Source organism: Sarcophilus harrisii, chromosome 1 (genome assembly GCF_902635505.1).
Source record: "Sarcophilus harrisii chromosome 1, mSarHar1.11, whole genome shotgun sequence".
NCBI classification, from domain to species: Eukaryota; Metazoa; Chordata; class Mammalia; order Dasyuromorphia; family Dasyuridae; genus Sarcophilus; species Sarcophilus harrisii.
Genome location: NC_045426.1, coordinates 263,533,009 through 263,559,626, shown reverse-complemented (window position 1 = coordinate 263,559,626; position 26,618 = coordinate 263,533,009). Strand labels below are relative to the sequence as shown.

At 36.9% G+C, this 26,618-nt stretch overlaps 1 protein-coding gene across 1 annotated transcript in view; it reads right to left on the bottom strand.

Moving 5' to 3' along the window:
* C1H7orf50 (chromosome 1 C7orf50 homolog) overlaps nt 1-26,618 on the bottom strand; it is a 350,397-nt gene that overhangs the window by 206,668 nt on the left and 117,111 nt on the right. The gene's annotated exons all lie outside the window — the stretch shown is intronic.

Genomic DNA, 26,618 nt, shown 5'->3' with positions numbered 1-26,618 from the left:
CATGACTTTTATGGAAATATTTTACATGCATGGGCCTTCTCAATGTATGTGTGTGGGAAGAGTGTGGAGAGGAAAGAAGAGAATCTGGAATTCAAAATTTAAAAAAAACTAATGTAAAAATTATCTTACATGTAATGGGGAAAATAAAAATATTAAAACAAAAAGAGTTGGCAATTGATTGTATATGATATAAATGAGAAAAAAGTGAAAGCTCAGTGAAATCTATTGAATGTCTGCTCTGTGCAAATATTCACACACAAAAGAAACAAACTTCTATAAAACATAATCCCTGTTCAAAAAGCAAAGGGAGAGGGAGAGAGAAACTCCTGCTATGCCAGATTCTAATATAATAAAGCTTCTCCTCACCCTCCTTCATTCTATGATGTGAAATATACCACTTGAGGGGGTGAACCTGACCAAGAAACTTGTATCTATCCTGGCTGGTTTGCCTCTTGACCAAGGAGGAACAGACTAATCCATACTTTCCTTTTAATAGAACACCCTAATCCTCAGCCCCTGATTGCCCTCCCTCTCTCTAATTGAGAAGACAGGTGCCCCTCCCATATCATTTCTCATCTACCTGTTCTTCTTGGCCTTCTTCATAGTCTTTATAATCTCATCACCCTAAAAGATCACTTAAACACACTCTTCTCCAGTCTTGGGACCTTTCCCTCTTTTGCTGGAGAAGGTGAAGGGTGAATATAGAACTCCTACCAGATCTTCCATTTAAGTAAGGTACCCAGAGCCACTTTCATGTTCCTCAGCCAGAGGTATCCTCCACCACCTATTTTCAGCTTTTTTTAATGTGTGTAGTCTTTCCCCATTAGATTGTGAGCTCTTTGAAGCCAGGGACTGGACCGTCTTTTGCCTTTAGTTGTATCTCTAGAGCATAATGTTTGACACATAGTGTTTAATAAATATTTACTGACTGATTAAAAATAGTCTGTTACCTAATAACTAAAACTAAAAAACTAGCAAAAACTGGAGACTAAAATCTAGTAAAAGGTTAATAACTTTAAAGGACTTGCTGATATGGGTTGGTTTACACTAGAAAAAGAAAAAGAAAAAACTAGATCAATGAAAAATTCCCATTACACAATCAAACAAGTATTTATAAAGTATTAATTACTAATCATAGGTAATATATTAATAAATACTAGATCTTAATGCCAAGGATACAACAAAATAAATGAATCCAGTCCTACCCTTTAAAGTTCTTGATTTCCTTTATGGGCCTGTCAAACTATCCTAGAACATTCAAAAGCCACACAGATAACCTGGAGGCAAAAATAAGCATCATCATATAATTCAGTGAACAAGAAATGTGAAATTGCTGTAACTTTAGTGGCAAAATAAATAAATAAATCAAGTCAAAATGACTGAATTGAGTGCAGCTGTGAGCATCTGGTTCGGTTGTATCTGGCAACTCTTGAATCATAACCTAGCAGAAACATTCTATTCCAAACAGCAGCAAAAAAGCCTGGACTGAGGCTAAGGCTTAATAAACTAATATAATCAGCTTAATCTTTTTTTTTCCTTTTTTCAATTAAGTAGCAACATTAGAGAAAAGAAAATCAAAAGGAAGTCATATCATGATAGGCAGCCCTCTCGTTACATCGTATTAAAAGGTTAGCCAATTTGTTTTGCTTGACTATATACGTAACAGGGGTTTTGTTTACCTTTCTCAGTTAGGAAGGAGAGAGTTTTGTCAAGAGGAAAAGATAGCAGATTTTTGCTGATTGAAAAAGATTTAATTAAAAAATATATTTTTAAGTAGGTTAGCCCAACACAGCTGTCCTCTTCCCCTTAAGCCTCATTACACAATTACCTATTTTGAGCACAAATAGCAAATCTGAATCATGCATACTTCCTCCTAGTTGCCATAGATGGACAGCTGTGTCCTAAGGACACAATGAAGGAACTTTTAAATTACTCAGCTCCCAGGTCTTCCCATTTTTAGGATCCAAGGATGCTTGGATTATAATGACAGTAATAATAATGATTATAATAATAATAGCAAACAGTTATATAGCACTTAATATATGTGCCAGGCATTATGCTGAGCATTTTACAGCTCTTATCTGATTTGATCCTCACAATAACCCAGAAAGGTTGGTGCTATTAATATTCCCACTTTACAGATGGGGACACTGAGGTACATAGAGGCTCAGTGACTTGAGAAGGTCATTCATTTAATAAAGAGTTTTAGGCCAAAAGCAAATTTGTGTCTTCTTGACTCCAGGTCCAGTGCTCCATCCACCTAGATATTTTCAGGATCCCTTTCATGTCCCTTTCAGGAAAAAGCTCAGCATCTTCTCAGTTTGTTACTCAAAGCAGGAAAGTACAGTGAGGCATGCCCAGCCTGGAGTTTCATAAGCCCAGGTTTAAATCCTGGCTCCACTACTTAAGAGCTGTATGAATTCCAGTGAGTCACTAAACTCTTTGGACTTCCAATACTTCATGGACAAAATGAAGACGCTAGAGTAGGTGATTTCTGAGGTCCTTTGAGGACAGATCTATGAGATAAAGATAAAATCTATGATCTTATTTATTATCCCTACTGCAGTATATGAGCAATGAGAGCAACCTTTTATATCAGTTGCCTTATAAGGAGCATGGCTACCAACTTACTGACATGGACTCATTTATTGAGACAACACTATATGGAGGTTGCCACCCCACAGGGACAGGAACTTAGGAAACCTGAATGCCAACTGGCTAGCTTCCCAACCAAACAACCACCCACTTTTAGATCCTGAACTCAGTGTCCACAGAGGGCACCTCGTTGTGGTCCAAAATAGCTGCAGTGAAACACTTAAGCACTGACTTCTGTATCCCCACAATGGACAAGACCAAAGTTTACAAGGTAAATACATCCCAAAATAGATGGGAATTAGAGATGTTTGGAAAAGCATCAGCACTTTTGGCTCCTCAAAGTTCCAGATTTTAAAATACTCAGGCACTAAATGATTTGGCCACGTAAGCATAAATAACTTTATATCTGCTATATTGAGAATATCAAGGAATCATCATGGTGTAGCCTAATGGTCTCAAAAATTTTAATTGCAACCCTATCACTAAAGAAAAAAATGGTGAACATATATTCCAGATGTGTGCATCAGCATCTATTTATAAGTTGTCTAGAAAGTGTGGTATAGTGAAGACAGCTAGGTTCAAGCCCTGCCTCACAGATTTCAATTCCCTATTCCTGTCTAAGATACATACACATATTAATGCACTAATAAGCACATATATTATGAAACTTACCAAAAAAGAGTTAAAATGATGCCACATAAAGAACTGAAAATTAAGTGGATGCCCATCAATTGGGGAACAACTAAACAAGTTGTAGTACATGACCACTACTATTGTAAGAAATGACCAGCAGGCTGATTTCAGAAAAACCTGGAGAGACTTACATGAACTGATGTGAGTGAAGTGAGTAGAATCAGGAGATCATTATACACTGTAACAGCAAGATTGTGTGATCAGCTATGACCTTCTCAGCAATGCAATTATCCAAGACAATTCCAAGGGACTCTTCACAAAAAATGCTGACTACATCCAGGGAAGGAACTATGGAGTGTGAAGTAGATTGAAGCATACTATTTTCACTGCTTTTTTTTTTTCTTTACTGTGGTTTTTCCCTTTTGTTCTGAGTCTTCTTTCACACGACTAATGTGGAAACCTATTTAACATGATTGAATATGTTTAACCTGTATCAGATTGCTTGCTAACTTGGGGAAGAGGGAAGGGAGGGAAGGAAAAAAAATTTAAACTCAAAATCTCACAAAGACAATACCGAAAACTATCTATATATGCAATTAATTGGGGAAAAAATACTATTAAGTTAAACAATAAAAGGATACCACCAAGATGAAATAAAATTTGATTCTAGAATCAATAAGGAACTACTAGAAGAAGAAGAGTGCCATGGTCAGACTCACGCATTTGGAAAACTACCTTGGGGGCAGCTAGATGGTACAGTGGATAGAACAATGGTCTTGAGGCCAAGAGGATCTGAGTTCAAATTCGGCCTCAAGCACTTAAAACTTACTGTGTGATCCTGAGTAAGAAAGTCACTTTACCCCAGTGGCTTCACCATACCAGAAAAAAAAAAAATCACTTGGCAGCTGTGTGAAGGATGGATTAAAAACAGAAAAAAACAAACAAACAAAAAAACTTGAGGCAGACAGCCCATGAAGGAGGCAAAATAAACAAGACTTGCCAACTAACTGAACAGATCCGGGAGACCAGTATAAGTGAGGAGTCAGGGATGACACATCAAGGTTATCACTGGATAAGTGGAAGGACAGTGGTACCCTAGACAGTCATGAGGAAATGTAGAAGAGGGATGGAATGGAGGGAGGGGTAGAGACAATACAATGAGATGTGAAATAAAAATCACAAGTCCACTGATGCCTGATCATAATGTATGACTATTTTCTCTCCTTCTCCCTAATTAAAAAGATAAAGAAAACCTCATAACAAATATGCATAGTTAAACAAAACAAATCCCTCCATTGGTGATATATATAGATATGAAAATGTCATGTTCTACACCCTGAGTACATTACCTCTCTGTCACTTCATGTATTCTCTGGAATCATGCTTGGTCACTACATTGATCAGAGTTCTTATGGTTTTCAGCATTGTTTTTACATCAATTTTACTGTATAAATTGTCTTTATAGCATTGTTGTTTTTGTTCGAATTATTTTCCTGGCTTTGCTAACCAGTTAATACAAGTCTTTCCAAGTTTTTCTGAAAATGTCTTCATCTTCATGTCTTACAGTAGAATAATTAAGTATTCTATTATATTCAAAAACCACAGTTTGTTCAGTGATTTCCCAATTGACAACTTGTTTCCAGTTCTTTGCTGCTATATATTTTTAAAGATACTCGTCCTTTTCCCCTTGCTTTATCATTTTTTAGGTACAGACCTAAAAGGGGTATTTAGATAGATAAAAGGGTATGCACAGTTTTGTGGCTTTGGGGAGCACAATTCCAAATTGTTTTCAAAATTGAGAAGACCAATTTTATAGCTCCATCAACAATACATTACTGTGCCTGTTTGTAGGAATGCCTTTGTTTGGAGAAAAGAGTGGGGGTGAGAGAAGTTACTTAAATATTAAATAGTCTAGATGTTGCCTAGGGATTTTCCTCAGAGAGTGAAAGTGATAGAAAGGTAGCCTCTGTTAAAATACAAGAACCTTAGTGACAGGCCAGACTAGTATCAGAATTAACACCTTAATTATCCACTAACAACATATGAACAGTGAGAAAGAGGCATAGGTACATAGGGATGGGAGAGACAGAAGTGGGAGGGAACCACAGTCAAGCCACCTACTTTCCAACTCTGCTTCCAACTGGCACTGGCCACCCATCTCAAAACATCTCACACTGCCAACCTCACTGATCTATCATTTAGCATTACCATCAAAAACTGCATCAGTGTGGATAGGGGTCTGGGGGAGGCACACAGAAGAAGTCAATTCCTTGGCATTCACTGGATAAGCTGTCCTCAGTTTTATTATTTCTGCTTTCTGTATGGATTGTCAATAGCCTCAAAACTCTCCTCTACTTTCCTCTCAGCTTATTCTTAATGCTCTTTAGCACCCTCCAATAAGACCCAGATGAGGCCATAGGTGTCCATCCAATCTGCTTCCACAACAGCTTCAGTTTTTTAAAAATGACATCAGGAAAAACCCTGCAAATGATGTTTCTGTAGCATAGCAGCTAAGGAAAGTGTCAAATGAAAAGAAAATTGGGGGGATGGAGGAGGGGACCAGAATGATTATTGAAAGGTAAAGCAAATTAAAGCTTTTGTGGGTTTTTTGTTTTTTGTCCTTTTGTATTTTATTTTATGCAATAAGTTTCTCTCTCTCTCTCTCTCTCTCTCTCTCTCTCTCTCCCATCCCAAATTATGACTTTATCAGTATATCAGACTATATCAGTATAGGAACTCTGGTTATGGCAATTTCCTCCATCAGCAACATAAGTGGGACACTGAAATTTTTTTAATACTTTTTTTATTATAGATTTTTATTTACAAGATATATAAATGGTAATTTTTCAGCACTGACTCTTGCAAAATCTTTTGTTCCAATTTTTCTCCTCCTTCCCCCACCCCTTCTCCCAGATGGCAGGTTGGCCAATACGTGTTAAATATGTTTAAGTATAAGTTAAATATAATATATATATACATGTCCAAACAGTTATTTTGCTGCACAAAAAGAATCAGACTTTGAAATAGTGTACAATTAACCTAGGAAGGAAATCAAAAATGCAGGTGGAGAAAAACAGAGGGATTAGGGATTCTATGTAGTGGTTCACAGTCATATCCCAGAGTTCTTTCACTGGGTGTAGCTGGTTCAATTCATTACTGCTCTATTGGAACTGATTTGGTTCATCTCATTGCTGGAGATGGCCAGGTCCATCAGAATTGATCATCATATAGTCTTGTTGTTGAAGTATGTAATGATCTCCTGCTCCTGCTCATTTCACTCAACATCAATTCATGTAAGTCTCTCGAGGTCTTTCTGAAATCATCCTGCTGGTCATTTCTTACAGAACATCAATATTCCATAATATGCATATACATTTATTCAGCTATTCTCCATTTGATGGGCATCCACTCAATTTCCAGTTTCTGGCCACTACAAAGTGGATTGCCGCAAATATTCTTGCATATACAGGTCCCTTTCCCTTCTTTAAGATCTCTTTGGAACACTGCTGGATCAAAGGGTATGCACAGTTTGATAACTTTTTGAGCATAGTTCCAAATTGCTCTCCAGAATGGCTGGATGTATTCACAATTCCACCAACAATGTATCAGTGTCCCAGTTTTCCAATATCCCCTCCAACATTCCGCATTATCTTTCCCTGTCATTCTAGCCAGTCTGACAGGTGTGTAGTGGTATCTCAGAGTTGTCTTAATTTGCATTTCTCTGATTAATAATGACTTGGAGCATCTTTTCATATGACTAGAAATAGTTTCAATTTCTTTGTCTGAGAATTGTCTGTTGAAATCCTTTTACCATTTATCAGTTGGAGAAATGGCTTGATTTCTTATATATTAGAGTCAATTCTCTATATATTTTGGAAATGAGGCCTTTATCAGAACCTTTGACTGTAAAAATGTTTTCCCAGTTTATTGCTTCCCTTCTAATCTTGTCTGCATTAGTTTTATTTGTACAAAAACTTTTTAATTTGATATAATCAAAATTTTTTATTTTGTGATCAGTAATGATCTCTAGTTCTTTGGTTATAAATTCTTTTCTTCTCCACAGGTCTGAGAGGTAAACTATCCTATGTTGTTGGAATCCTTACAAAGTGTTAACTCATTAGAGTTGATAGAGACAATAATTATCTAATTTAGCATGGTTCAGTATGATTGATCTGATATTACAAGGAGATGTTATGGGCCAGAAGAAACAAGGTACTAAGTGGAACTGAGAGAAACAATGCTTGTGTTCACACCTTTAGAGTGCTCATATAAGCCAGAAGCTCTTAGGGCCAGAGAGCACTCTGGGAGGAAACCCATAATCCCACTCTCAGATCCCACAATCCCACTCTCAGAGAAGGAATCAACCTTTTACACCCAGAATAAATAGTTTCAGTGAGCCAGTCAGGGCAGTTCAGGAGAAGCCCTCTCTTGGAGGCTCAACCAGATTCATTCATCCCACCTTGATGGCTGGCCTCCTGCACTTCTCCTACTGAGACCAAGGCTGGTCTGAAAGGCTCTCCAGAAAGCTGCCCAGCCCCAGGCAGGGAGACAAGACTCAGAAGGAGCACTCTGGGAGATTGAGAGCCAGAAGCCCTCTCTTGGAGGCAAGAGAGATTTATTCCATTTTCCACCTTTGTGCTGGCTGGAGGCTGAAGGACAAATCTTTGGATATGGAGACATTCGGAGGGAGCTCTTGGAACCCAGCAGAGAGATAGGCCACCAAGAAAACTAACCAGGCTATTTTGGAGGAAGCAATAAAAGATCTGAACTTTTAACACCTGGCTGCATTTGGGTAATTATTGATCTGAACTGATTCCAAGGCTCCCTCCAGAAAACCTCCCCAAGAAACCTGCTCCCAGAGAGAACCATCTTATATTATATAAAAGAAGAGAACACCATACTATGTTCTTCTAATTTATTTATAACCTTATTCTTTATGCCTATGTATTGAACCCATTTTGACCTTATCTTGGTGTACAGTGTTAAGTGTGGGTTAATGCCTAGTTTCTGCCATACTAATTTCCAATTTTTCCAGCAGTTTTTGTCAAACAGTAAATTTTTATCCCAAAAGCTGGGGTCTTGGGGTTTGTCAAATACTAGGTTATTAAAGTTATTGACTATTTTGTCCTTTGAACCCAACCTATTCCCACTGATCAACTAGTCTACTTCTTAGCCAATACCAAATGGTTTTGATAACCACTGCTTTATAATATAATTTTAGATCTGGTACAGCTAGGACACCTTCATTTGATTTTTTTTTTCATTAGTTCCCTTGAAATTCTTGACCTTTTGTTTTTCCATATGAACTTTGTTGTTATTTTTTCTAGGTCATTAAAATAGTTTTTTGGGAGTCTGATTGGTATAGCACTAAATAAATAGATTAGTTAGGTAGTATTATCATCTTTATTATATTTGCTCGCCCTATCCAAGAGCATTTAATATTTTTCCAATTGGTTAGATCTGACTTCATTTGTGTAGAAAGTGTTTTGTAGTTTTGCTCATATAGTTTCTGATTTTTCCCTTGGCAGACAGGACACTGAAACGTTCAGTGATTTGCCAGTAGTATATGTCAGAGGTAAGAACTTGACCCCATCTTCCTAACTTCAAGGCTAGCCCACTCTCCACTATACCATACTGCCTCCACTATACCATACTGCCTATCATGTCATGGATATGATCCCCAGACATAACTCTGATTCATTTCAAGAACCATTTATTGTGTTAGACACAGATGCTTGAAAGATGAGGGGATGAGAGTTAGAGTGGGGAATACCATCCCAGAGGGCAGAATTAAAACTGGTACAAGTCACAAAAAGGTATATTTCAACATAACATAAGGGAAAGTAACCTAGCAGTGAGAGCTAGCCAAAAATGTAGTGCATTTTTTCAGAAAGGTCTTGAGTTCTCTTACTCTAAGGCTTTAAATAAAGGTTAAGACTGGAGTACTTAACAGGTAGATATAATGTAGAGGGAATTCTTTTACACAAGTAGAATAGACAAGTTGGTCCCTTCTAATTCTGAGATTATGGAGCCATTATAAATGAATAGCAGAGCCTAAATACCTCATGCAAAAACATGATGAATAAATGTGATCAATTCTTTTATTGACTCTGCCAAGGAAAACCTATGAACTATTTTTTTTTTTTTCTGCAGTGTCTTGAGTGTATTCAGGGCCTTATTCTACTTTAATATGGGCTAAATTAAGGAAAAACATGTGACATACATTCAGCCCAATGATATATTGACCCTCATCCCTACCCTCATGCCTGAAATTTTATCCCCTCTCATCTCCATCTCCTAGCTTCCCTCGAGTTTCAAGTAAAATCCTGCCTTTTCAAGAATCTCTTTCCAGACATTGTCCTTCCCAGTCCCCAATGCTAGCATTATCCCTCTGTGATTATCTCCAACTGATCCAGGATGTATCTTATTTGTCACTTGTTGTTTGCATATTGTCTTTCTTCACTTTTATTCCCGCATTAAGCTGTGAGCTCTTTGAAGGCAGGGTCTGTTTCTTTGCCCTTCTGGTTACACCCAGTGCTTAGCACAGCACTTGGCGTTTAGACGGGGGCTTAAGAAACACTCAATGACCTGAATCTCTAACTGCCAGTACAACTGCCAGCTTGGCACTATTTGATAATCTCTTGTTCTCTAATTATGTTAAGTCTTATCTTCCTAACCAGACTATGATGAATTCAAACGGGCAGGGATATATAGCACAATGTTCCTCCAGAAAAACTATTCTGATGCTTCCTTGGTTCCCCAGAACTCAGCACACAATAGACACTTAATAAATGTTTATTGAATTGAACAGAATTGAATCATGAAAGTGGCCTTTGGTTCTTGAGGACTCTGCCAGCAGAAAGCAGACTCTGTCCAGTAAGGCTGTGCTAGAAAAGCTAGGTAGTACAAAGTGGAGAGGTACTCTGGGCCAGCCTAGGAGAGTCCAAAGAGATTGGCTCCTGAATAATAAATTTTTTCAGCCAGAGCAATTAATGAGAGCAAATCATTCAAATGGAGCAGGACTACACAACTTCACTGATGTAAGGGGCACCCACATCAACAAAACAGCTCCTAGAAGTGCCAAGAAAGTGGAGGGCTGATTTTACAATTTAAGTTTTGTCTTCATATCTCTAGTTTCTAGAATATTAAGAATTTTTAAGATTTTTTTTTCCTGAAGTGATAAACGCCTTGTTAGGAAACTCCCTCCAGGAATACCTACCAACAACTTCTCTGAAACTTCTAGGCTTTGAGATCTGAGGTAATTTGGAAAGATTAGCTGACTTGTTCAGGGTCGAAGAGCCTGAATATGTTCCTTGGGAGATCTGTACACAGGTCTTACTGACTCTGAGACACATAGTCTCTTTCCTACTCCTGTGGTCTCCCTATTAGGAGCTTTAAAAAAATGTTTAAATTGTTTAATTGTGTGGGAGAGAGGCAAAGCTAAGATGGCAGAGTAAAAGCCTGATCTGTTCCCAAACTCCTCCAAATTCCTTTAAATAATGACTCCAAGCAAATTTTAGAGTGCCAGAACCCACACAAAGACAGAGTGGAATAACTTAAAAAGTTAGCAAGAAAGACCTGTTGCACCAGGATGGGGGTCCAGTACAGTGCCAGCACATCCCTGGTCAGGAACCAGCAAAGCAGGAGCAGGCCTTGGACCTCTTATTCAGCAGAAATTCTGGCGGTTTTGTGACCTCAGACACCCAGAGACACCAGAGACAACTTGGAAAGTCAGCAGGAAAGGTTTGTCTCGCTAGTGTGAAACGGCCTTGGAAAAGTAGCAAAACAGGAGCAGGCTGGTGTTGGCAGCTGCAGCGCAGCTTCCAGAGGCTTTGGCCCACAGGAGGTCTCTCTCCCATCCCTGAGGAAGGACTCTGTCTCTTTATCACACTAGAAGTTACAGCCATAATTAAGTGGGGACCCTCCTCACAGTTCTAGGGCAGCAAAGAGTGCCTGTGGTTGGTTCTTTAGAAGGATCTCTGAAAACAGCTGCACAAAATCCTTGAAGCTTGAGATATTACACTCTCCACTCTGGAAATAGGGCCCTACTTTAACAAAAAGTTAAAAATCGATTAATAATCTGGGTAAATGAGCAAACAACAGAAAAAGATTCTGACCACAAAAAGCTACTATGAGTGACAAGGAAGATCAAAAGAAGATAACAAAATCAAAGTCCCTGCATCCATAGCTTCCAAGAAAAGTAAGAATTGGCCTCAGGCCATGGAGCTCAAAATGGATTTTGAAAAGAGAGGTAGAAGAAAAACTGGGAAGAAAAATGAGAATGATACAAAAGGAAACACAAAAAACTAACAAGGATAAGAATGCCTTAAAAAGCAAAATTGGTCAAAAGGGAAAGTAGATAGCTTTTACTCACTGAAGAAAACAATTCCTAGAAAATTAGAATTGAGCAAATGGAAGCTAATGACTTTATGAGAAATCAAGAAACAATAAAACAAATCTAAAAGAATGGAAAAAAAAATAAGGTAAAATATCTCTTTGGAAAAACAAATGATCTAAAAAATAGATCCAGGAGAGATAATTTAAAAATCATTGGTCTACTTGAAAGCCATGATCAAAAAAAAAAAAGAAAAATCTACACATCATCTTAAAAGAAATTATCAAGGAAAACTGTCCTAATATTCTAGAAACACTGAGTAAAATAGAAATTGAAAGAATCCACTTTTCACGAATGAAAGAGATTCCAAGAAAACTACCAGGAATATTATAGCCAAATTCCAGAACTCCCAGATCAAGGAGAAAATATTGCAACATCCAGAAAGAAACAATTCAAGTATAGTGAGGCCATAGCCAGGATAACATAAGATTTAGTAACTACTATATTAAAGCAATGGAGGGCTCAGAATATGTTATGGAAAGCAATGGAACTAGGATCACAATCAAGAATCACCTACCCAGCAAAACTTAGTATAATGAATGAATCAGGGAAAAAGGAGGACTTTCAATGAAATAATGGAATTTCAAGAATTCATGATGAAGAGACTAGAACTTAATAGAAAATTTGATTTTCAAATAAAAGACTCAGGAGACGCATAAGGAGGTAATCAACAAAGGGAAATCATAAGGGACATAGTGTTTATCTGTTTACAATCCTATATTGGAACTTTCTCATTATTATGACAGTAAGAAGGAGTATATACAGAGGGCACAAGTGTGAGTTGAATATGAAGGGATATTATCTAAATAAAAATTATGGGGTGAGAGGAATGTACTGGGAGAAAGGGAAATGGAGAGGTGGAATGGCATAAATTATTTGTCATAAAAGAGGCATGAAAAAACTTTTACAATGGAAGGAAAGAGGGAAAAGGGAAGGGGAGTGAACCTTATTCTCATTAGAATTGGCTCAAAGAGGAAAGAATATACTCTCAGTATATAGATAGATAGATAGATAGATCTATATAAATCTATCTTATCTTGTAGGAAAATAGGAAGGAAAGGGGATACGAGAAGGGAGGAGGGTGATAGAAGAGGATGGCATTTGGGAGAAGGGGGTAGTCAAAAGCATAATATTTTTGAGGAAAAAGAGGGTGAAAGGAAAGATAGAATATAATAAGTGGGAAAGGGGAATACAGTTAGAAATACTAATTGTGAAAAGATTTTTGAAAAGTAAATTTCTTTGATGAAGGCCCCTTTTCTCAAATACATAGAGAATTGAGTCAAATTTATAAAAAATGAGCTATTCCCCAAATGATAAATGATCAAAAGATATGGACTATGCCCAAAGGGCTATAAAATCATACATATCCTTTGGCCTAATAATACTACTATGAGGCATGAATCCCAAAAGAGATTAAAGAAAAAATTGTGTACTTGTCACCTAATAAATATTTGTTGATTCATTATAAATTAATACTTCTTGTATTGAATTATATCATGTGAGCTATTAAATACATGGAGTAATTGACTGATTAATGGAATACTATGAATTTCTTTGTATAAAGAAGAAAATGAAATTTTTGATTTATTTGTACATATAAATTTTTATCCACAGGTTTTCTTCTCTACAAATAGGTAGGTAAACTGACTATTCGATTATTAGACCTTCCTTCCTTAGTCTAATAAGCATATCTTCTGCCAAATTTGTCCTAAAACTCAACAATATTATAGGGTTTGGGGAAGTTACTGGAGAAATATAAAAATATGCTACTTTTTACTTTTTATATTTCTCCAGTAACTTCCCCAAACCCTATAATTTTGATTTATTTGTACATATAAGTTTTTATCCACAGATTTTCTTCTCTATAAATAGGTAGCATATATTTCTACACTAGCAGAAACAAACCGAGCACCCTTTGACCTAACTGAAGGAGATTCCGAACTAGTGTCTGGATTCAACGTAGAATATGCTGCTGGCTCCTTTGCTATATTTTTCCTAGCAGAGTACGCAAACATTATTGCTATATACTTGCTTCTTTTTTGAAAGCACCTTCATAAACATTATCTCTTGGCATCAAAACAGCCAGTCCCTTCCCTTTACAAAACATAAATCAGGAAATCTACTGCAGGAATATCAATAATCAGTTTTTACTACATATAGTACCTTGGAATCAAAGAGACTGGGAAGCATAGTTATCTAATTCTACTTTCTAATCTTTTTTTTCTTTCAGTTAACAAGCATTTATTTTCTTTATATCCTGCTAGAGGGAATACAGTCCCTATAAGAAATATTTATAGCCAAGCAAAATAAACCCCTATATTGGCCTCATCCAAAATATTCTGTATGCTTAGCTTATCACTTCTCGTTTAATAAAAGAGGATCAAGTCATAGAAATAACAGAAATCAGATATGAAAGGAATCAGGGGAAACTTTACAGAAATGTGGCTGGGGAAGGTAATATCTGGGGATTCAGAATGGAGGATACTCAGTGTGCTTTTTTTAAATTGCTACAGCTCTAATTCATTAGAGGTACTACTATAACTCTTGGAAACAGTAAGAAAGGGTGTAATTAAAAACAAATGGGTAGACAACCATTTTGTGAGCAACACTGGAAAACTCCATGGCTAAGAAACAAAGACAATCACACTTTTGCCTTTCCAGGAGACAGTAAGGGAGATCAATCACTGCATACACATGGAGTACATGAGTTTTCACTTGGCAGAATCAAACCTGTGGCCTAGAGAGGTGCCTTATCCTGGGGTTCTACTGTAGTTGTCTTGTAGCCCCTTCTTCATGATCAGTACATTTGGACACTCTACAAGCTCAGGTTTTGAAGACCAAAGTGACACCAGGAGATGGATTGTCTTCAATGACAGTAAGAAAAAAGGGAAAAGGTTGCTAGAGAGAATGAATTCTGTGCTATGATACAAGCAAAGCAGAGGTGTAGTATGCCTGCAACATTTTTTTTTGCTTCAAGTACACAGAACATGAGAAAATGAAAAGGAGGAAATGAGCATCAAAGTGGTATGAAGTCATGAACTTTTGCTCCTGCATTAGCAAATGCCCTTGGAGTGACCGCTGAGGAAAGGAGGATGTAACCAGGACAGCAAAAAAAAAAAAAAAAAAAAAAAAGTAATGCAGAGTTAGAAGTAAAATCCATTAATTCATCAGATATTTATTGTGAGAAATGCATCACTTTACAAACCTGAGTTTTGAAGGGCTAGATGTGCAAGAAGATATGGTTTCCCCCCCTCCACGCACTCTTTGCAATTTATGTAGCCATCATGAAATGATATCTCAATGTGATATCATGGGCCTCCATGTTTGGAATGCATTCCTTTCTCATCTCTAACTTTCAGAATCCCTAGCTTCTTTTAGAACTCAGCTTAAATGTCACCTCCTGAATGAGACCTTTCCAAGCTTTCCACAGATACTACTGCTTCCCTGGACAATTGTCTTTACATTTCTTTTCTTTTTTTTTCTTTTTAAGAAAATCTTTTTATTTTCAAAATATATGTATGGATAATTTTTAACATTCATTCTTGCAAAGTCTTGTGCTCAAAATTTTTTCCCTCTTTTCCCCCCATCTCCTCTCCTAGACAGCAAGTAATACAATATATGTTAAAACGTGCAATTTTTCTATAAATATTTCCATAAATATCATGCTACACAAGAAAAATCAGATCAAAAAGGGAAAAAATGAGAAGAAGAGAGGAGAAAAGAAAAGAGGAGAAAATAGGAGAGAAGAGAAGAGGAGAGGAGAGAAAAAAATCAGCAAACCTGATAAATATATTTAAAAAGTCTGAAACTACAGATATGCATTGGCTACCTCTGCAAAGGTGTAAAGGAAGTTGTCTTTTCATAATTCTCCTGAGGCCCAAAGCCTGTCCTTTATAATTTGGCAATGTTCATTTTTTTCATTGTTTTGTTGTTTTTTCCATTTACATTGTGGTAGTTGCTGTATATATCGTTTTCTGGACTCTTCTTACTTCAATGTGTATTAGTTTCCACAATTTTTCCCCACTATCAAATCTGCTGTTTCTTATACCACAGCAAAAATCGCATTCATGTGCCACAATTTGTTAGTCATTTCTCTAAAGATGGATTTATACTTTTTTCCAATTCTTTGCTACCACAAAAAATAGTGCTATAAATATTTTGGTGCTTAAAGGGATTTCCTTCTTATTAATGATCTCTGTGGAGTATATGACTACTAGTCAAACTACTGGGTCAAGGGGTGGAGATACTTTGGCCACTTTATTTATATAATTTCAAACTGCTTTGTAATCATTCATAGCTCTATTCACAATATACTAGTATGTGTATATTTCCATAATCCCTCCAACACTGATGATTCTCCCCTTTTGTCATCCGTCAATTTGCTAAATATGAGTTGTTTTGATTTATATTTTTTCTGCCATAAGTGAATTGAATCACTTTCATATGGTTATTAAATTGCAGACTATTATTAATAGTCTGCAATTCTTTTGAATTTGATTTAAATTTAATTTAAGTTTTTCAGATTTTTTTGGTCTGATGAGCTATAGGATCCCAACATAGTGTTATCATTTTGGTCCTCTTCAAGAAATAAGGACAACCAACCAAATAACCAACTAATAGTTTGCAATTTTTTTGAGAACTATTTACCCATATCCTTTGATCACTTATCTATTAAGGAATGGTTTGGTTTTATGCATATATATGCATTATATATTAAATATATAACATGTTAAATATGATATAACATTCTACATGTTATATATAAAGAATAGATTTTCTTTATTATATATGCATGTAGACTATATGTATATATATATAAAATATTTATCTATATATCTTTTTTTATCAGATACAAATATAAAAATTTATACGTATATTTGTTAGTTTTCTATATATCTTGAATACCAATCCTTTATCTGAGAAATTTGACAAAATTGTTTTTCCTCCATTCAACTACTTCCCTTCTTATCCTATATGAATTTTGTTTGTAGAAGCTTTTCAATTTCATATAATCAAAATTATTTATTTTATCTTTTGTAAATTTTCCTTTATTACTTTTTCAGTTAGAAATACAACTCTTTACCATAGCTGTGAAAAGCATATGAACTGCTTTTCTTCTCATTTAATGATAAATTTATGTAAATATTTTTACTATCAAAGTCACATATACATTAATAATTTATTGTGTAATAAGTCACAAGATATTGATCTGTGCTTAATTTCTATCAAATTGTTTTCAGATTTTCCTAGTGGTTTTTGTCAAATAGATAGGGGTTTTGTAAGCAATTTATGTTTTGGGGTTTATCAAATACTGACTTGAGTTCTCTGCATTTACTTAGTACATATTTTGGAAATACTGTTTTGTATAAACTCTTAAGTATAAATGTTTTTCCCTGTAGAATATAAACTTGATGAGTACTTGTGATGACCGCATATTTTAAAATCAGCCAGAGTCAGGAATTCAGGTTAAGGGAAAATCTTCAATCTTTATTCTCAGTAGAGGTGAAGAAGGATCGGAGGTGAAGAGGGATCGGAAGTGAAAGGGGGATCACAATCGCAATGTGTACAGCTGCAACAAGAAGCCAGCCAGCAGTCTCTCCCCGCCTCTCCTCCTGCCCCTCTGCCTCTACCCACCAAAATCATCATTTCCTATACAACACATCAGGACTTGCACAGAGAGTGGGTGGGGGCCATTCCTTCTCCAAGCATATATATTAATAGAGTATGGTCCAATTACTATTTAGCCTCATGTGCTTGGGACCTCAGTGCATCAACTCGAGCTTCAGCCCATTACAATAACTGGGACTCTTTCATTTATGTATTTATAACTCCCAGAACTTAGTATAGTGCCTAGCAGGTAGTAGGTACTTAATGGATGCTTATTTTTTGGAAATGAAGCGATGCTTAACTGTGCATATACTTTGCGTTACAACTATTAAATCTATTCCCAAAGAGTTCAAAGAAAGAAAAAAGTTCCACACGCACAAATATTTATATTGGCAAAGAACTGATTGGGGGGGAGAGGGCATACCCAGAACTTGGAGAATGGTTGATGGGACATCAATGTATTGTGATATTTTTGTGCTCTAAGAAACAAAAAAGGGGGCAGAACCAAGATGACAGAGAGTAGATAGGATATGGCCTGAGCTCTCCTCAGTTTCCCTCAGAATCAAAACTAGAACAAGCCTCTGAATGGATTTTGGAGCAATAGAATCCACAAACATTCAGAGTGATAATTTTCCAGCTTAAGATATCTTGGAAAGACTTCAGGAAAGGGAATCCAGCAGGAGGTTCTTAGCCAAAACACAGCAGCATCGGCTACTCTGTCCTGGATAAGAAGGCCATAAAATCAGCAGAACAGCTGTGAAGACTCCATCCAACACAACTACAGAAAGCAAATTGTGAGCTCCTAATCCCTAACAAATGGGGGAAGCCCCAGTGAAGTCAGTGAGAAGCCCCTGTTACCCTGTAGAGGAAGCTTGGGACAATATCCCTACCCTAAAAGCAGACCTCAATCTGTAAAAATAAGCAAGAAAACAAAAAAAGAGTTCTAACCATAGAGAGACACAATAGAGGAAGATAAGAACATAAACCCAAGAAAAGGACAGCAAAGGCAAAAATGCCTTGAGGTAAAGCATCAAAGGGGAATATGAAATGGTCTCCAGTTCAAAAGGCTCTCTTAGAAGAGTTCAAAAAGGATCTTAAAAGAGAGATAGGGAAAAAAAAAAAGGGAAAAGAAATGAGAGCTATACAGGGGAGTTATAAAAATTTGGGGGGGAAAAGCCAACACTTTGGAAAAGGAAGCACAGAAAACAACTCCTTAAAAAATAAATTTGGTGAAATGGGGGGAAAAAAACACATACACACACACGTGCGCACACACACAGAGAAAAAAATTCCTTAAAAAGTAAATTTGGCAAATGAAAAAAAAAAAACTCCTTAAAAATAGAATTGGCAAAATGGAAAAAAATCTACTGAACAAAACATTTGCTTTAGAAGTACAATTGATCAAATACAAAAGAAAATAAAAAAGTTAATTGAAGAAAACAATTCACTAAAATTTTAAATTGGACAAATAGTATCTAACTGAGTCATTCACTTCCAAGAATCAGTCAAACAAATTCAAAAAAATGAAAAAATAGAAGAAAATGTAAAATACTTCATTAGAAATAGAGATTCAGAGAACCTTGGGAAGAGTTGTATGAATTGAGTTAAGGTAAAATGAGTTGAATCGGGAACAATTTATATAACAACAACATTGTAAAGAATGATTTTTGAAGACTTCTCAATGCAGTGAGCCACTATGATTTCAGAAGAGTGATGATAAGGATGATAACCATCTCCTGACAGAGAGGTGATGGACTAAAGATGTAGACTTAGATAAACATTTTTGGATATGATCAGTGGGACAATCTCTTTTGCTTGACTAATATTTGTTACAATGCCTTTGTTTTGTTTTTCCAGAATATAAAATGAGTGATTGGAGGGGAAAAAATAAATGCTTGATAATTGAAATAAAATAAAATTTAATTACAAATAAAAAAGTAATAGATGTTTGTTGATTGATTGACCCAATAAACATATTAACATGAGTATAGGTGACCAATATGTAAGCTCCTGACAAAGAGAGAAAAGAATACTCCTTGAACCCTGACATAAGATGAAATTCAGAAGATACAGGAAAAACTGTTTCTTCTATCCTTCCTACCTAGGTTTGCTAGGAAATACCGGCTTGGTAGTTTAAAGTAGAACTCCACGGAGTCTGTAGGACTGAGGCTGTCCATCTGCCTGTAGAATAATCATTGAACAGATGGAAGAAAATTTTAAAGCCCTTTCTTGACATCCTAGAGAAAATCAGCCAAATCATTCACTCAGGCTTCCCAAGAGGAGGCAGCTGGAAACAATGTGGTTTTCTCAGATTAACGGAAAAGCTATGGGTCAGAGGGGTGAGAGAGCATGTAGGCCAGCCAGCTCTGTCTGTCTTCCAGAAACTCTTAAATATGCCTTTGAGGCTGAGAGAACTTGGAGTGAAAGGACAATTTTTGCTAAGTCAGTGCTGCTAAGTGAAAGAAAACACAATATTATGTTGCATTTGAAGATCTTTGTTGCATACACCCAGGCAAATGTGGTATTTGTGAAATGGAGGATCTTTTGGCTAATATCTACAGGGCTATTCCTGCCACAACAATTCATTTCAATGTGACAGATCCACATTACCTAAAATACAACAAAAATACCAGGCGTCCTCTATGGCCTAAGCACCTTGTGGAAAAGAGTACTGCCATTTTGCAGATGAGGAGGCTGAAGCTCAGCAGAAAGTTGACTTGACCAACACCATACAGCTGAAAAGATTCTGACTGAAGTGTTTTTCATTCTCGTTCTACATCTAATACAGTTTCATTATATAGCTTCTCTTCCATTAGTACATGTACAATTGGAGGAATACTGTTATTCCTACAACCTCTGTTTTCCATATTATCCTTAACAGCCTCCTAAGAAGAAGGGGATATATTTTGTAAAGCTGCAGAACTAAGTCCAACTTGCAGAAATGATGGGGAGGAAGATTTTGGATCAGTGGTGAAATAATTTTTCTAATTATTAGAACTATCCAGAAAGGCCATTTTGTGGGGAACTAATCTCCAAGTCAAGAGAAGAGTTCAAGAAAAAGGATGGATAAGATTCAATCTATTAGGGGTAAAGATTTTTGTATCACACTATGACTGGACTAGATTTACTTTTTGAACTTTAGAGATTCTACAACCAAGCCCTAAACTATAGAGTTGGAAGGTTTTCTTACAGAAGACACAGGAGACACAGGAAGCTGAAGCAGAAACCTGAGCTGATTCAGGAATACCGCCAGCCTGTTTGCCTATGTTTCTGATCATGTCCCTATTTGAGAAAACAGACAATTAAGAATATAGTAAGTAAGAGGATAGTAGTATAAAGAAGAAGACAGCACTACGATCTCAGAAATTTTGTATTCCAATATGCTGGGCCAGATATGTCAAACTACCAGGACCAGAATAATAAAATATAACTGGGGAAGGTAGAGCCTCGATGATGGAGTGAAGGCAGGAACTCCACTGAACTTTCCCCTAAATCCCTCTAAAATACCTTTAAAAAATAACTCTAAACAAATTTTAGGATACCAGAACCCACAAAAAGGGGAACAATTTGCCAGCTAAGGATGGCTTGGAAGGATGATAGGAGGGTCTGTTGCACAGGGTGGATCTGGAGTGCAACTGGAAAACAGGCCAGCAAGTCAGGGACAAGTCTTGTGGCCTGTGAATCCACTGAGCTTTCTAGATCTCTCAAGCCTCTCAGATTCCAAGCATGAATCAGAGAGTCAGCAGGAAAGGTTTGTCACCTTTAGAGTCTAAGGGAGCCCCTGCAAATGCGGAGCAGGCTTTGGGAGGCACGGAATCAACAGCAGCTACTGCAGAGCAGTGTCTCCCAGAGACCTCAGCCCATGGGAATGAGGGCCAAAGGCTAGTCAGAGGAAGATTACAGAGGCCTTTTTGCAGGCACTGAAACAGGACTTTTGTTTTGCCCACACTCATAACTGTATAGCAGTGCTGGTTCACAGTAGAAGTTCCTGAAAATAGCTGCACAACACTCCTGACACTTGGGTCATTCTACCTTCTATCCTGGAAACAGAGCCTTACTTTAACAAAGAGTTAAAAGCCAAGTAACGTGAGCAAACAACAACAAAAAATTCTGACCACAGAAAGTTACTCTGATGACAAGGAAGATCAAAATACACATTCAGATGAACATAAAGTCAAAGTTTCTATATCCAAAGCCTCCAAGAAAAATATTAAATGGTTTCAGGCCAAGGAGGAGCTACAAATGGATTCTGAAAACCAAGTAAGAGGGATAGAGGAATAATTGGGAAGAGAAATGAGAGTGATGCAAAAAGCTAAAGTGGAGAATACCTTAAAATATAATTGGGAAATGTCTAACAAAATAAATAAATTACAATAAAACATATATAATATTAATTTGTGGTCTTCTTTCTTCGACAAAAAGAAGATCTAATTCAGTTTCAATTGATCAATGCTTGACAGAAGCAGCTACACCCAAAGAAAGTACACTGAGAAATGAATGTAAACTGTTTGCATTTTTGTTTTTCTTTCCCGGTTATTTTTACCTTCTGAATCCAGCTCTTCCTGTGCAACAAGAGAACTGTTTGGTTCTGCATACATATATTGTATCTAGGATATACTAGGATATTGTATCTAGGATAGGATACATATTTAACATGTATAGGACTGCTTGCCATCTAGGGGAGGGGATGGAGGGAGGGAGGGGAAAAGTCAGAACAGATGTGAGTGCAAGGGATAATGTTGTTAAAAAAAAAATTATCCAGGCATGGGTTCTGTCAATAAAAAGTTATAATTATTTAAAAAAAAAATTGTGGTCTTCTAAGTCAACGGGACATGCAGGGATTCATTTCTATTTAAAGTTCACTACTTCTATGCTAACCCAATACAACAGGAAAGGAAACAGAATCACAGGTGGTTAATAATTAAAAGGTCTTACAGAGGCCACCTACTCCATTTATTCACTAGTTAAAGAAAGTGAAACTCAGAGAGCTGAAATGATTTCTTCAAAGTCACACAGCTAGTTAGTGTCATAAAGACCTGATCACAGAACCCTTTATGAAATGCTTGATCCCATACAATAAGCCATACATTTTATGTGAGAACCAAGACACAAGGAGGGACTCAAAATGAGTATAGATTGGAAGACTCTTGTAAGCCATACAAAAATGATAACTACATGAATTACAAAACGTCAGTAGCACATCAAGAGGCACACATAAATAGTTAAAATGTTTCATTTATTGATCTGATATAGAATTCCAAAGAATTGACCTAAGATTCTCTAGTATGTTTGTAATCCCAACTCTACCACTAACTCACTGTGTGATCCTGAAAAAAAATTCCTTTGCCTCTGAACATCACTTCCCTCATCTGTAAAGGGGCTGGATAATTTGATCTACAAAGTCCCGTGGCCCTCAGTTTCCTCATTTCCAAAATGAAGGTGTTGAAGTAGATCATCTTTCAGGTTCCTTCTTGCTCTAAAATTCTATTACTATGAAATTTGATTACTACACCCTTCTGAGAAAATGTGTGACAATAACTATGCACAGCCTTCATTCACCTCTTAGGGAAAGCTCTGTTCTCCATCTAATAGAGACTAAATAAATTAGGGAAACTAAAAATCAGCTTAAATTAAACAGATGCATCAAAATAAAATGGCAATAAGAAAAGGACACTGAGCAAGTTTCATTTTAGCCAGGCTTTCACCAACCCTTTATCAAAGAGGAGAGAAATTATTAATGCATTAGGCTAAGGAAGTGCTGGGAACATCGAATAAGCTGATTTGCCAATGTGAGGAGAAGGCCAGGTTGGGAGTTGGAAACCAACCATTTCCAGAGCAAAGAGACAATTCCTGCATTTTTGGCTAAGAATGCTAATCTGTTCTGGCCTACGGTGTGTCACAATCTTTGAACTCTTGATTTATACTCCAAATTTGGGCTTTCTCGCTCAGCCAAACTGGGCAAGGTGATTAAGATATTTAATAAATGTTCCTGAATTGATTGAATCCTAAAATACTTTTCCACAATGATAAGTTACATAGGGCCTAAACATTTCTAGGTTTGCAGGAAATGGAGAAAGGCATTTGGATCTGAGCTCTTTACTTAGGAGGCTCCAAGAAGTTCCTATAACCAGAAGCTGATCACATTTAGGGGGGAAAAAAATCTCGAGCTGGGAACCCTCTTCAATTCCCAATCTCAGAAAAAATTAGGATTAATACCTGGGTATTTGATTTGGCCCACTGATGAACTTTCTACCCATTTTCATTTCAGAAAAGATTCTACAGTAGGTTACAAGGGAGATAGCATGGTTGCTTTCCTAGGAAAAAGTAAAAAGCCAAAGCAAGCTTGAGGCTGGAAGTCTGGACACTTGTGTTTGCTTCTCTGGTTAGGTACCAACAAGCTGTGTCACCTTGGACATCTCACAACTCCTCTTGGCCTCCATTTCTGAACTTTGTAAAATCAGGGAGTGAAAACAGATGATCTCTTAAGGTCCCTTCTAGTTCTAAAATTCAACAGCAATTATTTTCCTTCTCTTAACTCTGGGTGCCACAACCTAGAGAAAAATAACTAATCCTGCCTAAGCCCTAAGGTTGAGTTAGCCAGGAAGAAAATCTTTCACACTTATGTCTCTTGTCATTTTATAGTTGGGTTTTTATACCCCTTGGTAAATGCTGCCAATATCTGCAAATAGTCTAATTTAAAGATGAAACCCAAAGGGAATCAATGACATTCCTTCTAAGACAGGAAATGATATCCTTCTAACACATCTATTTTGTTTAAGCTAGTTTCTGATGATTTAATTCTATGGCATAGGAAGAGGAAAAATTGCATGTGACTTGGACTCACATGCAATGTGAATCTTGTTCCTCAATATTCTCTAATGTCTTGAGCTCTAGTCCTTTATCACTGTGGACATTTTGAATAAAATGGACATTTGTGTTTATTAGAAATTTAAAAAAAAATGTTTTGTAGGCATTTCAAGTTCACAATGTCCAAAAGAGAACTTTTTAATTTTTCCCCAGTAGGTTATTCAGGCAGACTTTGATACACAGGACTGATAATGAGAGGGAAAACAGATCAAAAGGTAAATAAAAGTAGATTCTCCCTTTCATCAAGATTTCCTAGCAAGGGTCCTCAAACTACGGGGTCAGATGTGGCAGCTGAAGACGTTTATCCCCCTCACCCAGGGCTATGAAGTTTCTTTATTTAAAGGCCCACAAAACAAAGTTTTTGTTTTTACTATAGTCTGGCCCTCCAACAGTCTGAGGGACAGTGAACTGGCCCCCTATTTAAAAAGTTTGAGGACCCCTGCTTGGGAGTGATATGAGTATAGATAGGTTTCTTAACCACAACTGAAGGATCAGTCTGATCCTCCAGACTCTCACTGGAATAAGCCCATCTCTCATGTTCATTATCTCGTTACTTGTTTCAAGAGTTGATTTTTACCCTCAGGTGCACACTTCTCCCCCACCTTTCCAAAGGTTTCACTGGGTAAGGCCTCTTATAACTGAGAGGACAAACAAGTCCTTTTTGTAGATTATTTGCTAGTGTAGATAATAAAATTGATTATAATTTACCCAAAAATTATTTTTACTTGACCCTAATCTAACCTTCATATACCTGAAAATTTTTAACTCATATACCTGAATTTTTAAAATTTTTAACCTTCATACCTGAAATTTTTTTTAACAAACAGATCTGACTCTCGCTCCCCTAACCTATAAACCTCACTGGTTCCCTATTACCTTTAGGGTCAAACATAAATCCTATAGTTTTCTACAATTTCTTTTTACATGTCTTATTATACATTACTCCTTTTCATGCAACTTTTATGTTCAGCCAAATTGGCTTTCTCACTGTTCCTTATACATGATGTTCCATCTCCTACCTCTTTGCCTGTAGGTCAGCAGTTCCTATACCTGGAATATACTCCTTCCTCACATCTCCCTCACCTAGTTTCCTTAACACTTAGTGCAAGGGCCACTTTCTAAATGGAGCCTTTCCTGATGTGAGATACTAGTGCCTCCCCATATTTACAAGCATCACCACACACATATAAAAATCACCATTTATTTATGCATCTTCCCCAAATAGGCTTATTAAACTCCTAGAAGGAAATGGATACATATTTCATTCTTACCTTTGTATCCCTTCCACAATATAGAGCAGATAGAAGGCACTTAATAAATAGTTGTTGAATGATGGAGAATTTAAGTGGTCTGGAGGCTGATAAATTATAAAAAAACAAAAAACAAACAAACAAAAAAAAAACAATGTTTCTTAGCAATTGAGGCTGGTCCTTGGCAAAATAGGTCTCTCTTGTTACTTTCCTCCCTCTTTAGATTCCCCTCTTTTCCTTCCTTCCCTCTTTCTTTTTTTTTTACCATATACTTGTTATGGGCCAGAACTTTGAACATGAAAACAAAGGATTCTTACAAGGTACTAAGTCAGTGGAATTGACAGAGACAATAGTTATCTAATTTAGCATGGTTCAGTATGACTGATTTAATCCTACAAGGAGATGTTATGGGCTAGAACTTGAAACAAGGCACTAAGTGGGATTGAGGAGACAATGGTTAAATCTAGTTTAACATTGATTTAATCCTACGACAAATAATGGTTTCCTAGTGATATTATTGATTGGTTTGTACTTAGTGTGGAGCATATAAGGGAGAAGCTCTTGGGGCCAAAAAAGACAAGCGCACTAGAAGCTCTCAGAGGCTGAGACAGATTCATTACATCGTCCACCTTTGTGGTGGCTACAGGCTGAAGCACAAACTTTTGCAGATTCGGAGAGATTCAGAGGGCAGAGAAGGAGGCAGGAATTTAAGCCCACAGAACCAAGGAGAGAGATAGGACTATAAGAAAGCTAACCGGGCCCCAGGAAAGGAGACAAGACTGAAAGAGACAATAAAGGATTTGGACTTTAATCCCTGGCTACTCGTGGGGTGATTACTGAACTGAAACAAAGGCTGCTCCCAGAGACCCCAAGAAAACTGCAACAGAGAACATTACATTTTAGAGAGAACATTACATATACTTGTGTAATTTAATATTGTCTCTTGGCCCCCTCATTGCTCTGAATATTGCCAAATCTTCATTCATCCTAATCCCCCCCCCCCCGTAGAAGTTACCCAGTCTTCTGAGCTGAATTTACCAGATAATAAATAGCTAATAGAATCATATGATATAGTGATCTGTCTTAAGATGATAAAAGCTATTCCCGCCTTCATCCCATCCAGGCAAAAACGCCTCAATGGAGACGTCTTGACCCAAGAATGAGTCACTGGGATTTTCAGGCACTTCAGCAATCTAGTAGTGGATATGTTTCTGAATAGTAGCAAAGACTTTTGATGATTTCTCTAGTCATCATAAATGTCTACTCTGTCC